Source organism: Varanus komodoensis, unplaced genomic scaffold (assembly GCF_004798865.1).
Source record: "Varanus komodoensis strain SLA01 unplaced genomic scaffold, ASM479886v1 scaffold3, whole genome shotgun sequence".
Classification (NCBI taxonomy): Eukaryota; Metazoa; Chordata; class Lepidosauria; order Squamata; family Varanidae; genus Varanus; species Varanus komodoensis.
This window is the reverse complement of record NW_025335761.1, coordinates 57,839,686-57,854,376: the sequence shown is the minus strand read 5'-3', so window position 1 is coordinate 57,854,376 and position 14,691 is coordinate 57,839,686.

Genomic DNA, 14,691 nt, shown 5'->3' with positions numbered 1-14,691 from the left:
CTGGCATAATATGTTTGCAACACCCCACCCTGTTCAGTAACCTTGCAGCCATATTCTGTGCCAGCTCAAGCTTCCTAGCTGTTTCCCGCCCCCAACACACACACACACACACAACATTGCGACAATCAGAATGAGAGGTTGCCACTGAAGCAAGCAAGAGTATACCTTATTTTGAAATGTGCATTGAATTAATCTTTTCGGCTTCTGATTTTTTGGAAACCATAATACCAAGTGGGGAGAAGACAATTCCCCCCCTTCTCGGTTTGCCCTTCCAGATGGTGATTTTCTATAAGGGATTTGCTTCAGGTGTTAAGACAGCGGTAATCTTTCCTTTTAACAACACCAGCAATAAAATTACAGAGGGCTAGAACAGATGCTCTCTATGCGAAGGACAATTGTCTCTTGACCTTTTCTGAACACAGTTTCTGACTCTGCTGACCCCTGTTTTCTATTTTCTTCTGTAAATTGGTTGACTAAAATCTATCATCTTCTCCCCCCACCCCACCCCACCCATGCTTCTTCTTTCCCATCACTTTGAAGGTTGTCTTGATGTATCCTGCAGAAAATACTATTCCGATTACTGGTATTTGGTGTAGTTCAGATTTAGAGAAAGTTGCTCTAGTGAGCAGAAAGGGTGTCAGGCTAAAGAGCACAATGTATAAAATACTAATACTAATACTGGTAGGAAAACTATCATTTTGGCAATATGTCAATAATATTTCAGAAACGATCACATATGATCAGATAAATAACATTCTCGACAATCCAAAATGAATGTGTTTGGTGATAAAGATATTTAGCATTTCATCTCATAATTCAACTTTCAGTCTTTACAATGACCCCATAAAGTTGGTTAGTATTAATCACTTTACTTATAGTATTTTATATCATTTAAAACTAGGCATATCTAGCCAGAAAGACAGCTCACAACTCCCAGTATGCCCCAGCCAGTTATACTGGGAATTGTAGCCCCCCTTTTTTCTTCTATAAACATACATAACACTGTGGCCTTTAATACCACAATTCATATACAATCAAGTAGAAAACCAAAATAAAACTGATTTCAGAGCAGTATAAATTGATTTGACATCAAACAGTGTCAGAATAGAAACAGTGATATAATTGGGTAGTATACTCACAAGTGAGAAAAGCCCATGTAAACAAGTATGTATTCAAGAGGCATTTAAAGTTCACCCCAGTTTCTGCCTTTGAAACCGTGCATAGAAGGGTGTTCAGTGTGTGTAGGGGTGCCACTTTTGAGATGTTCATTTGTGTGCCGTCCTTGGCAACCCTCTTTTGGTTACAAAATGACCAATAACACATTCACAGCAGATCTTGCGGTGTATATGTCTGCTAAATACTGTGTATATCAGCTTATATAATGACCCTTGAAACAAAAAATAGTAAAGCAAAAAATTGGGGGATCATCCTATATGCCCAACGTATGACAAACACCAGAAAAACAGTCCAACATGTTGTCCTCACCTTATATGCTGATATACACAATGTATCAGTCCTGAGTTTTAAGGGCTTTGTTATGGCATGAACCTAACTTTGAATAGGGCTGTGAAGCTAATGGGCAGCTGGTTCTTTTAAGACAGGTGTAATGTATGTGTGGTTTAGGGCTCCACCAAGCACCCTGATTGATTCTGCTCCTGCTGCAGCTTCCGAACCAGGTGGAAAGGTAGCCCCACATACTCTGGCTCTGTCCTAGTGTGGGTGGGTCGCATGAGGGGAAGCTGGGGGAGAGGAGCTTCCCTAAAGCTAGCAAGTAATAAGGGCAATAATCCTCTGTGATGAACCCAGCAAGTGATTCCTGTGGAGTTGATGTGGAGTCTCCCTGGTAAGGCAGAGGCTAGGGAAGGTTATCTGTGGGGGAGAATCACTGAACAGCACGACAGGCGCTTAACGGTGCCCCCCACCCTGTCACGTCACTGCAAGCAAATGTGACCTTCCCCAGCAAGGTTTACCTTTCCCCAGGAGGCCCCGGGAGCAGCAGCGAACCCCTCCAGAGGCATTTGCAAAGGAGTGGTGGTGCGTATCAGAGGGATGAAGCGTTTCCCCCCATTTTTTGCATTCACAGAGTGCTGGACTAGCTGGACCTTTGGCCTGATCCAGCATGGCTTTTCTTATGTGCTTAGGTTCTCATCCACCAGCCCCACTCCTAAGTGTTGCTTCTGCCTTGCTCTCTACTTCTTCAAGCATTGGGTAAGATCACGCCTTTGCCACAGTAAAGTCTGTTTTGGCCCTTAGACCCGCAGAAAGTGAATCTCAAGGCATTTTCTGTTTCTTTCCTAATGCACATATGCACTTCTCTGAAACCTGCAAATAATTCTGACTTCAGCAAATCCCTCAGATTTCTCAAAGGCGAAGGGCTTGGACTTTGATCACCATGCAAGGATAGCCTGACAGCAGCGTGCTTTTTGCTTATGGAGTGAACAAGATACATGAGGCAGAGGGGGCAGAAAAACCTCCAGAATTGCATTCCTTGCTGAAATTACAGTGATACTTTACTTTTCCCCTGCAAGGAATCCATGGCAGCTTACATAATGCTTCTCCTGCGTTCCATTTTATCCTCTCAACAGTCCTGTGACGTCAGTTAAGCTGAGAGTAGTAACAGGCCCAAAGTTATCCTGCAGGCATCATGGCCAAGTAGCGACTAGAACCCAGGTCTCCTGAGGCCTAGTCCAGCACTCTAACCACTAGTCCACACTAGTTGTCATTGTGTGGATCTCTCTCTTTTTTTCTGAAATATTTTAATTATACATGGCACTGGAGAGGAGTCAAGTGGATCTTGTATAACTTGATTACAGGTCAAACCTGCCTCACTTTTTAAAATAGAGTGGGGGAGGGAGGGAAGTGGACTGAATGCCTCAGATAAGCCAGTAGCCCATGCAGTCCCCCTCCCCCAAAAGTTAATTGGGTTCTCTTCTTAATTTTTAAGCATTATCAACCTCTTTCTGCTGCATTTTCTTTTTGGAACCTCCAAAAGTGTAGCCGTGAATGCAGTTTTCACCAGGGACTTGAGTTGTTAGGAAGTATACAATTGGAATTTGTAACAAAATGTCACAGCATGGAGTGCTCCTGTTGGTGTTCTCCGTCAGTCAAACGGTTGCCCCAAGCGGCTTCCTTCCATTCCGCCTCTCGCCCCGTGCTTTAGCTCATGTTCCATGCCTGCTGAACACACTCCTTCCTCGCCGGGAGAGCGGCTTCTAAAGACCTTTGGTATCCGTGCAGACCTTGGGGTTCCCCCAGGCCTTCTGAGAGTTCTTCCTTGCAGGCGGACAGTGTGACTCCAGCTACATAAGCACCAGCACTCATGCCTGAAGCATCACATGTAGAGAGAGTGGGAACGAGAGTGCTGCGGAAGTCCCTCTTCGGAAGCTGGCACCAGTGTGTGCCGGCTGCTGGTAACACCAGAGAGGGCAGTCGCCTCCTGTCCTTTTGTGGGCTTCCCAGAGACAGCAGCTTGGTCACCTCTGGAAAGAGCAGTTTCTGGTTCCCATCGGGCATGTTAATACTATTGAATTTTATTTGGCCAGGGCGGCTTATTTTATTCTAATGTATATGTTTAATTGTTATTGTTTTAATTTATTGTGTATTTTATTGTATGCTGTGAGCTGCCCCGAGGCTTCGGCAAGGGGCGGCATAGAAATGTTTTAATCATCATCATCATCATCATCATCATCATCATCGGGCAGGGCCTGAAAGAGTAGGCTGCTTCGCTCACCCGCACCTGCATGCATGCACCTGCAGAACTACTGTGCTGGGACTCAGGCTGAGCCGTAGTAGTCTAAATAGCTAGCTGGAGGCTATTCGGATTAGTGTGGACGACCGAGGCCAGAAGAACTGGCTGTGCTGCTCCTTCGTTCCTACCCTGAGGTCGGGCAGGCCTTCAGGTTAGCCCTGCGGTGCTAGATCCTTTGTGGGGCCGCTGCTCTCTGTCCCCGCAGTAGTGTTGCCGCTGGAGCTGACATCACCGTTTACTGCAGAACTTGTTTTGTCGGCAAGAACTTTGCTGATGAGCAGCTTTTTCAGGTTGGAGGGCTATATTTAATAAGGATGGGGGTTTGCCATCCAGAGCTGCCATAATTCTTTAGCGCATTTGTTATGCTGGAAATGTCAGAGTTATTTTAGCTGGAAGCTATAGGTGACCAGCACAGGTGTGCTTGCTTGTGCGCGCTCCCGCTCTCTCTCTCTCTCTCTCTCTCTCTCTCTCTCTCTCTCTCTCTCTCTCTCTCATTAAGCTTATTCCATTTTGTGACACTGTGAGACTATCATGACGTATGACTGAATACAGTGCATCAGATTTCCCTCAAGCTGGTGCCCTCCAGATGTTCTGGAGTTCAGTTCCCAGCATGCACAATGGTCAGGAATGCTGGAAGTAATTGTCCAAAAACATCTAAAGGAAAGCATGTTCAGGAAAGACTACAGTATATTGTATGGAAAAACAATGTCATAACAAACTGAGAGCCAGTGCAGTGCGGTGGTTGGTTGGACTGGGAGCGTGGGAGATCTGAGTTCTAGTCCACACTGATCCATGAAGCGAACTGCATGGCCAGTCACTCACGATCATGTAGCTCACAGGGGTGTTACTGGAAATGGAAAGGAGAGCCTTATAGACCTCCTTGGGTTCCTAGCAAAAGGAAGAAAGGCAGTACGTTGCATTTAGTCATGTAATGTGACTAAGTAATAGTGTGCCATATATGAGGTGCACAAAAACCGGAGTTCCCAAGCCGATGTCCTGCTCCCACTTGCTCCCCAGGCAGAACCTCAGTAGGGAAAGTTCTGATCAAAGTGCCCGTCTTTAGAATTTTTCGTAGCTCAAAGTTATGCAGACAACAACCTACCTGACCAAAACCATTGTATTAAATTTAGTGAACAGGTTTGTCAATACTAACTGTCATTTGCTGAGTAGAATATGGCACCCTTCCAGCAGGCCTTAATTCTACAGTGCATGCAGTTGTTGATGCTTTGTTTGGTTCACATTTGCTCTAAAGGCAAATTGTCAAATGTATTAATAGCAACCTTTGAAGTTGGGACTCCAGCCCTAGCTTAATCATCTATTTATGTGCAGCAGGAATCCTTCTGTTCTGAGCAGGGATGGGTGTACCACAAAAGTCTCCTTCCAAGTAGGCTTTCTTTTTAAAGTAACTAGCGTCATCCAGGAATATTAGCTTTCTTTACTATAGCTTTTGATTTCACTGAAGCCTTTGTTTGACATTCATCTTTCTTGGCTAAAAGTTCAGAATAATCACACAGTAGGGTGTATTTACTGATCCTCTGATCCAGCTCAATGCGTTGGGAATGCTAGGGCTTGGTTGCTTCTCTGTGGTTCCTATTCATATCCATTTAACCCCTCCTGCCAACAGAATGGCTTTTGTCAATGCAATGAGGAAGGATGCTGTTTCATCTGCAGAAGGGGCTACTGCAGGGGTGGAGAATCTCTTGTAGTCTGTGGTGCTGAATTCACTTTTGGAGAAACGGGCAAGGGCAAAGATTCAAGGGCAAAAGTGCTGGGCCAAAAGGTACAATAAATACCAGCCTGTTGCAACTTGAAGCTTCACCATGTCAACCTTTTTGAATGGGGGAAAACTGCACAAAAGATGGGGAATCGCCAAAGAAATCAGGTGGCTCCAGGAAAATGGGGCATGGCCAACTGGGGAACTGCAGAGTGCCGTACTGGACCCCGGGCCTGAGGCTCCCCAGCCCTGGGTTAACTGGTTGCTACTTCAGATATGCAACACATACAGGCTAGCAAACCTGATGATTACTGACGGACTATCTAGAACAGGTTTGGGAAGAGATCAGGGGTTTGAGAGCAGAGGGGAAGAGCCCACTGCATAAGCATGATACTGGCTTTCAGTTCTTGAAATAAGCACAGATAGTCTTAAGTTTTCAAAAAGGCTTGAGGGATTTTTTGAGGTCTTAAATGTTTTTATTATGGTTTATGGTGCCGTGTAAAAATATTTCAGCTTCAGTTAGTATTTCATCCCTGTCTTTAAAAAGCTTTCTAGCCACTGATATAAATTTGCTGTCAAAATATTGACTGCATCTAGGAGGACATAAGCTTTTTGAAATAACAGTTGCAGACATAATGCTTAAATGTGGTTAGTGCTAACTACAGTTTGTTGCTTTAATCATGGTTATGTTCTCAGGTGTACAGTGAAAACATGCTTGTGGGAAACAAATCACGGCTATGGAGTTACATTTGCACAAAGCTTATAAGAACACAGATCTAGCAAAAGCCATAAGGAGTCTTTTCATTCTCTCCTGCTCCCCCCTACCTTGGATAATATTAAGATCTGTCACTCCACAAATGGGCATCCAAACAACCACAAGGGATTTTCGTTGAATAAATTTACTTTAGAGCTACAGTTTGGCCAGAGTTTTTGACCCATTGTAATTCATAAGGAAAAGGGAGCTGTTGGCTGCAAACATAGTTGAAATGGCTGATGCTCCATCATAGTACTCCGTAAAGTCAGTTCTTTTGCCTTTTCATCCAGACATTTTGTAATCTAAATTCTTCTATAGAAATGCAAGGCTTGGCTGAGAGAGATTTAGGCGTATTCTCTATCATTCTTCTGATTTTAGAAGTGGAACACTTACCTTTAATACAAAGGAATGCTAGGTGGACACATCTGAAACATTGACTGCAAAATGTTAATGGTGTGGAGATCAATTAAGATCTCCCCACTCTTAGATGCAGATTCCTTGTGGAAATCTAAAAAAAGACTTCACATGATTCCTCCCAACCTTGCCTTCAATTGGAAAACACATTTATCATTTTTACAAAAGTATCATCTTATTACTGCTGCATTACATTGTGTTGTACCCAAGTCATATGAAAGGCACCATTTTAATCTCTAGGATCGAATCTTTCAATTGGGAAATAGCTGGCCTTATTTTAAAAGACACTTCCAAGTGCCATAAGGAACTAAAATGCCACCAAACAGGAGAGAACATGTTGAAACCAAGGAAGGATTTAGAATGAACCCACAGTTCACACCACCACAACGAACCATGGGTTTGTGGGTGGTTTGTGGGTTGTTTGCACTTAACAGTCCATGATTCGCTAAACACAAGTGCATTCACACAACAGAACAGGCCATGTTTCAATAATAACTCGCTGCTCAGCAACAGCCCACATTCAACTATGTGCTATGTACATTCATATATGTGCTATTGTATTTCAATGTATTTTATCGTGTTGTAAGCCGCCCCGAGGTTTCGGCAAGGGGCGGCATAGAAATGTTATAATAATAATAATAATAACAACAATAACAACAACAACAACAATAATAACAACAACTGTGAGTATGGGTTGCTGTGTTGTGTGAAACCAGCCATGATGGATTCAATCCAGTCAGTGCCACTCTGATGCAGTGGAGGCTTTGTCCTTAGAATGAGGGAGCAGCCTCATGCTGTAGCCTCTTCCCCCAAGGTCCCCTCATACCTGCTCCACAGGGGTAGAGGGGACCTTCAGAGTAGCATGGGGAATGGTGCAGGAGGCTTCAGGTTAGAGAAGAATTACCAGAAATCACCTCCATTTCTATGGAACTGATGGAAGTCTCTGTTGATCCAAAGAGCAAAGTGACACCATTCAGATGTTTGGCTCCCGGTCAAAACTGGGGGGGTGGGGGGTGTCTGCTTCCAGGGCAGTCTTGGGAGATTGCTAGGCTTAAGTACGCTATTTTGCAAATGGATTGCTCCTTCCAAACCTAATATGACTTAAACATAATGTGAACTTTCAGAAAACAATAACAAAAACCATCTTTCTAAACATCGAAATGGCAGGATAATGTTCTGGTCTGAGATGCGCCAGGTGGTCTGTGTGATCAGATGCTGCGGATCAATGTCGATGTGTTTGTAATTACTGTCTCAGTGGCTTGGACAGGATAAAGGGGAGGACATAGCTTTGCAAAGGCAGGGGGAGTTAGCTAGCAGCCAAAAGTTCCCTGTGGATATGGTCCCGGGGATGGACATTGAGAATAGATGGATAGGATGAGACAGGGTTGACTTGAGCATTAGAAAATGGAGAACCTAGAAGACATAGTTTGGAAGGGTTGTGGGCAAAGTCTGCTTTATATCACAGATATATATTTACTGACAAGGGTGTTATAACTATCAAAATACTGCTTCAAACTAGCAAATTATGATCTGATCATCAGACTCCTTGCATGGATAACACACACATACTTCAGTTCTCATCTTGACCTCTTTTTCTCTGATTTTCTTTTTATCATTGTTTAGCTTGGCTTCCTTTTTTTCCTACACATTTCACAGGAATATTTCATATTTCCATAATTCCGTAGAGCCCAAGAGGCTGAAACAGAGAGACATAATTTAATTATGAGGAGTTTCTTTTGTTCCGTATAATCTTGCACATGATATGTTTGCTTTGTGAAATAGGTTTTTGTTCTATTTTTAGTTATAACCAGTCCCTTTCATTTCTGTTCTTGTTTATTGTATTTATCATATAAAAAGAACCTCAATACATTGAGTGGGGTGGGGTAGTATGTGGAAAAACTTCTTAGAAGCAATTGAATGGTGGGTTGCTGTTAAACTACAGATTGTCAGTACGTATGGTTTAACTGTGGGTTAACACTACCCAGTGACAAACAATGGGTTGTCTTCCTGGGTTGTGGTTAACAACCCATTTTTAATGATAGTGCAGGGTTTATATAGAAGAACAACTGGAATTTAGCAATCTGTAATTCAGTGACAAGCCGTACTCAACGTTGTCACTGCTGTGTGCATGAAAGCAACTCATTCTTAAACCCCAGCAGGCATTTAATGCACCAAACCATCGCTCTGGTGTCCACCTCAGTTTCTTTCAGAGAGTTTCTTAGTGAGTCTAAGGACAAGCATCAAGTATTATGGACCTTTTGAGGGGATAATTGCAAAACCTTAACCCTAATGCTAACCCAGCGCTCAGCTGCTGTGAAGAAGGCAAACTCCATGCCAGGCATAATTAGGGATGGAATAGAAAATAGAACTGCCAAAATCTTACACAAACCTTTGGAGTGACTGCACTTGGAATATTGTGTCCAGTTCTGGTCACCTTACCTGAAAAATGATATGGCCAAGTTGGAAAAAGTGTAAGGAAGGGCAACAAAAATGATCAGGGGGCTGGAGTAGCTCCCCTTTGAGGTTCAGCTACAACAACTGGGACTGTTCAACTTAGAAAAAAGGGGAGTCGGGGAGACATGATAGAGGAGTCTAAAATAATGCATGGTGTGGAGAATGTGGGGAGGGGGGATTTTTCTTCCTCTCCTGTGACACTCAAACTAGGGGTCATCCCACGAAGCTGAGTGGGGGTAGGCTTAGGACAGATAAAGGAAAGCATTTCTTTACATACATATAGTTAAACTGTGGAATTCACTGCCACAGGACGTGGTGATGGCTGCCAGTCTGGATGGGTTTCAAAGGGGAATGGACAGATCCATGAGGGAGGAGGCTCTCCATGGTTACTAGCCTTGTTGGCTGTGTGCACCAGAGGCGGCATGCCAGCCTACACCCATGGCTGAGGAGCTTGGGCAGGAGGTCTTGCACCCATCCGGCTTGCAGGATCCTGCAGGCAGCTGGTTTGCCACTGTGAGTAGAAGGACAAGATGGAACCCTCCGTGAAGGAAATTAGGAGGGTAGGTACTCGGAGGAGGGCCTTCTCTGCGGTGGCGCCCAATCTATGGAATGCGCTCCCCAGAGAGGTCCGCCTGGCGCCGTTGTTACTTGTTTTTCGGCGCCAGGCAAAGACCTTTTTATTTAAACATCATTTTAATTGTTAATATTATTTGCTTATTTTATCTGGCCAGGGTGACTTATTTTATATTGTTAATTTGTTTTATATGTTTTAATTTATGTTGTGAGCCGCCCCGAGGCTTCGGCGAATGGGGCGGCATAGAAATGTTTTAAATGAATGAATGAATGAATGAATGAATGAATGAATGAATGAATGAATGGACCTTTGGTCTGATCCAGCATGGCTTTTCTTCTGCTGCTATGCATGTGTCAGACAGGCTTCCAGCTACACACACCATAGAAGTACAAGTGCCAGGAACCAAACTTGAACAGAACTTACAGAGGACTAGCTCTGTTAGTCAACTGGAGCAAAAACAACAGAATCTTGCAATCCTTTAAAGGCAAACACATTTATTATAGCAAAGACTTTAGTCAACTATATCAAAGCAGAGGCAGGTGATATTCATTCAGTTTGTATTTGAATGCAAAGCTTCCCAGTTCACACTTTTGAACATGAGCCTGAGCACAGATACTGAAATCTGTACTTTTTCAACGTTTGTGAGGCAAGTCTCACAAAAAGGTTGTGCACTTGAAAAATGCATTTGCACAAATATATGCACATTTTTGTGTGCCCTAAAAGAATCAATCCAGTGCAGAAAGAGGATGGAACAGATTTAGCAATGGAAAAATAAGAACCTGCATGAGATCGAGCTTGGCAGAATTATCCTTCACTACATCAGATGCAGGAGGGCCAAATTCCTTGTCATGTGTTTATGTGATGGCAGGAAGCTAATGCATTTGTAGAATGTGTGATTCGGGTCCTGAGTGATACTGTGACAGCCTCAGAGGCCTGCTTCTTCTCAGAAGGCCAGAGTTCACTGCTCTACGCACTAAATATATGTTCATTCTCATAGTGATCACACTATATAAAGTGCGATTTTCCTGGTTCCTAAGTGATGATTCCATTGTTCTACTTGTGCCAAAGCCTGAGTATTTCCCAGAGACTTCATTTCAGAAAGCATTCACATGGTTTTCAATGGCTGGGATCTGTTTTATAATATATTTTTAACAATACACTTTTTGTTATACTTTTCTTTAATTCCATAGTATTTTACATGGCAGTATTGTAAGTTAGTGTTGGTTTCTACCTTTATCCACCCTTTGTGAATAAAAGTGGAAGCTAACTGTATTTATAAGCAATCTTTCCAGGGTGGTGCTTTGAAGCGGTATGATTAGATGGCTTTAACAAGGAACTTTAGATCACTGTTTGCTTTTAAATAAGAGATTTGCCTTAATTGGATGCTATAAATTGGAAACAAGAAGGAATGATTTATGACTTATAATTAGACATGAGAGAAGTCTAATCACAAAAAGCAAGTCCGAGTTTTGTTGATTTCCAGATGGTTGTGTGTATTATTCTTTAATGTACTGCAGTCCCACACTCAGGTAGGGGTTTATTCTCCAGCCATTTCTTTTACTTTACAGTTCCAGTTGAAAGTGAGGAAGGAGCAGACGCAGGCAAGAAGTGCCTTCTTTTAAATATCATTTGATATCATGGAGAGGAATTTTGCCATCACAAAGTCATCCACTTTTAAAAGGGGAAGCTCTAGCAATGAATCTTGCATCACCTTTGGATAATTACAATCTCTGTGGAATGTTCCTGGAAATGGATGATTATTAGATGTTTTTCCTTTTCATCTTTTCCCTCATTATCTTCTTTTTACGAGGTCTGAGTTTTATCAAACTCACACTTATCCAAAAAGCAAACATTGTTTAACCTTGTTTGTAGAAGTGCTATGAGGTGAAAAGTGTTGGTGCTTATGATTTTTCATTTAAGAACACACTGTCCTAACCCTTGGCTTAATTTAAGTAACATTATATGTTACTTAATTTTAAAACAATTAAAATTTCCTGCAAGGGATGTTACATACGAACCTTTCTCTGGGATAGTGTAGACATTCTAAATGCCATTAGGAGTTTCGGAACAGGCCACTAGCCATGGTTAAGGTGGGTACCTAAGGGGAGAAGGGAGGTTGTGTTCTTGTAACCCGTGCTGAACCTTTTGACAAAGACGTCTCTTAGCCTAGGATACACCTTTTACCTTTGAACGACCCTTGAACAGGGTTGTTACTACAGACTGTAGCAGCAGCTTGTTTCCGTCTACCGTACTAGGATGCCCTGAGCAGAGCCCCATCGCCTTTGCTTACAGCGTGCCTTTGCTTGCACTGGCCTTCCTATTGCTCTGCAGTGCAGGCCATCCTTATGTCCGAGAGGGATGGTGTCACGTGGTGTCCTGCAACAGCAGTGGGGTGGATCCTATGGCCTTCTCGGCCCCTTCCAACTCTGCTATTCTAGGATTCTATGCATGCATTTCATACGGAAAGGCAGCAGCTGTCCCTGTGAGTAGTCAGGCAATGGGTTCAAGGGAAGGAGGGCAAACAAAACTTAGCACAGGAACAGTTACGGATGCTTGTTCAGGTGGCTGAGGGATACCGGGAGTAGTAGTTCATCACCTCTGAAGGGTGACATGTTGTGTAAGGACAGTATAGAAACTCATGGTAAGGACTGCGTGACACGGAAGTAGCCATTTTTAATCCTTCGCTCTATTCAGGTTCAAAATCAATTTTGTACTATCTCATAAACAAGACCTGGAAAGCACAGAGCAATGTGTCATGAAATAGTAGGAAATATGGGGAGGCAGACAGCCGGTAAGTAGGTTAGGACCTCCACACGCCTCCAAGATTGGACCCTACACCCACTGTATGTATACATAATTGCTGCAGACCCAGGTTTAAATAAATAGGTCCAACATCTTATTGTAGCTTAAGCCTCAGTTATAGCAGACTATGGAGCCCATTTTCTGAACTATTTTATGTTGGAATCAAACAAACTTCATTCTTTCCCCTTCCTTTTAAAATCAATCCTATTGTCATGGAGTTGCAAAATGGAGGGTCTTAATTTAATGTTTGTCTCATGGTGGCCCCTGGGATATCTGCATGCTCTAATTTTTAGTTAAAAAAATCAAAGCAAATAAAAACAGCTGTTTACCATAACTAGCTTATTGTTGTTTCTTTCTCTAGCATTTGTTCACTTTGGCAATTCAATTTATGTACTCTTCAGCCCTGTCAGAATCTATTATATTGAATCTTCTTTTAAGTTGTTAAGCTAGAGGACAAACTTAGATGTTATCTTCTACAGCTCAATTGAAGGCATAACATGAGCTAAGCAGATTCAACTGGGAGCAGACAAAATGACAAATTTTTTACCATTACACTTTGTCAGGAGAATGTCAGGTCTGTCAGCTTTCAAAGTTAAATAGCTTGGTTGATGGGTATATTTACATGGCTTTCAAGCTGGTTCAGCCAATTTATTAGCTGTTTCTTCATAGTTTGTTTGAAAGCTCTAATCAGTTTAATTTATAGATTAGCCAACTAAGGCTTATGTTGATTAATTGATGTAGCGTACATTTCCAACAGTGGATCTGTTTCCTAGGAGGTGCTAGTTTCCGTTTTGAGGTTATTTTTTGGTTCAGATGTTGTGTGTAATAAGAACGATAGTACAGCTTTTCTACATTAATTTGTGAGTAACCTAATGTTTCCTTCAGAGTTCAAAAAAAGAAACCTCTACTGAAGTTTTGGTGATGTGCTAATTTACAGGGATTCAGTTAAATTGTTGTTGTCTTGGGCTTATGAATGAGAGCCCTCCAAAAAGTCCTGCCCATGACAGCCCTACTCTTGCTAAGCTCAAGGCTGTTGCTTCCTTGATGGAATCAATCCGTCTCACAGTTGGCCTTCCCCCTCTTCTGCCTTCAGCTTCCCCTAGCATGATGGTCTTCTCCAGGGAGTCTTGCCTTCTCATGTTGCCTAAAGCATGACAGCCTCAGTTTTATCATGTTCGCGGTTTGATTTGATCCAGGACTCACTTCTTTGTCCTTCCGTCAGTCCAGGGTATTTGCAAAACCCTCCTCCAGCATTCAGTTAAATAACGGGTATCTAACAACTACAAGGGACTGCAGGTGGCACAGTGGTTTAAACCGCTGTGCTGCTGGGCTGGTTGATTGAAAGGTCGCCGGTTCGAATCTGCACAATGGGGTGAGTTTCCGTTGCTCCGTCCCAGCTCCTGCCAACCTTGCAGTTCGAAAGCATGCAGATGCAAGTAGATAAAAAGGTCCCACTTCGGTGGGCAGGTAACAGCGTTCCGTGCACCTCGGTGTTTAGTCACGCTGGCCACATGACCACGGAGACTGTCTGTGGACAAACGCTGGCTCCCTCGGCTAGGGAACGGAGATGAGCACCGCCCCCTAGAGTCAGGCATGACTGGACTTCACGTCAAGGGGAAACCTTTACCTTTTAATCAACTAAAACTCTTTTAAAACATCAATAGGCCTTCTGTTTGGTCTTTAATATTGTCAATTGCTTCTTTTGCCTTTGAATTGTGAACTCTGCACTGCTCCTTGTCATCGCAGTGATTTTGCAATTTATATATAATTCAAGTCAAAAGCATTGCTTGTTTTTGATGGCAGTGCTGCACACCCTTACTTAGGAATAAGGCTGAGCTTAGTGGGACTTCTATGTATTTAATATTTGGGAATGCCCTGTACAATGGAAGAATTGCATTCATTTGCTATAATAACACTTGAAGGTTTGTAGAAAATCTATAAGCCTTCAAACCTGAATAACAATTTAATAGAGTCAAAAATAATGGTGAGAATTATAAGACATCTTATGGGCAGAAGTGGAATAATAATAATAATTATTATTATTATTATAACATTTCTATGCCGCCCCTTGCCGAAACCTCGGGGCAGCTTACAACACAATAAAATACATTGAAATACAATAGAACATAATAAATTACCATTAAATACAAAAATACAAAAAATACACTGAGTTACAAATATAAAATTAAAATTATCAGTATAAAATAAGTACATAAAAATATAGGAGGAGA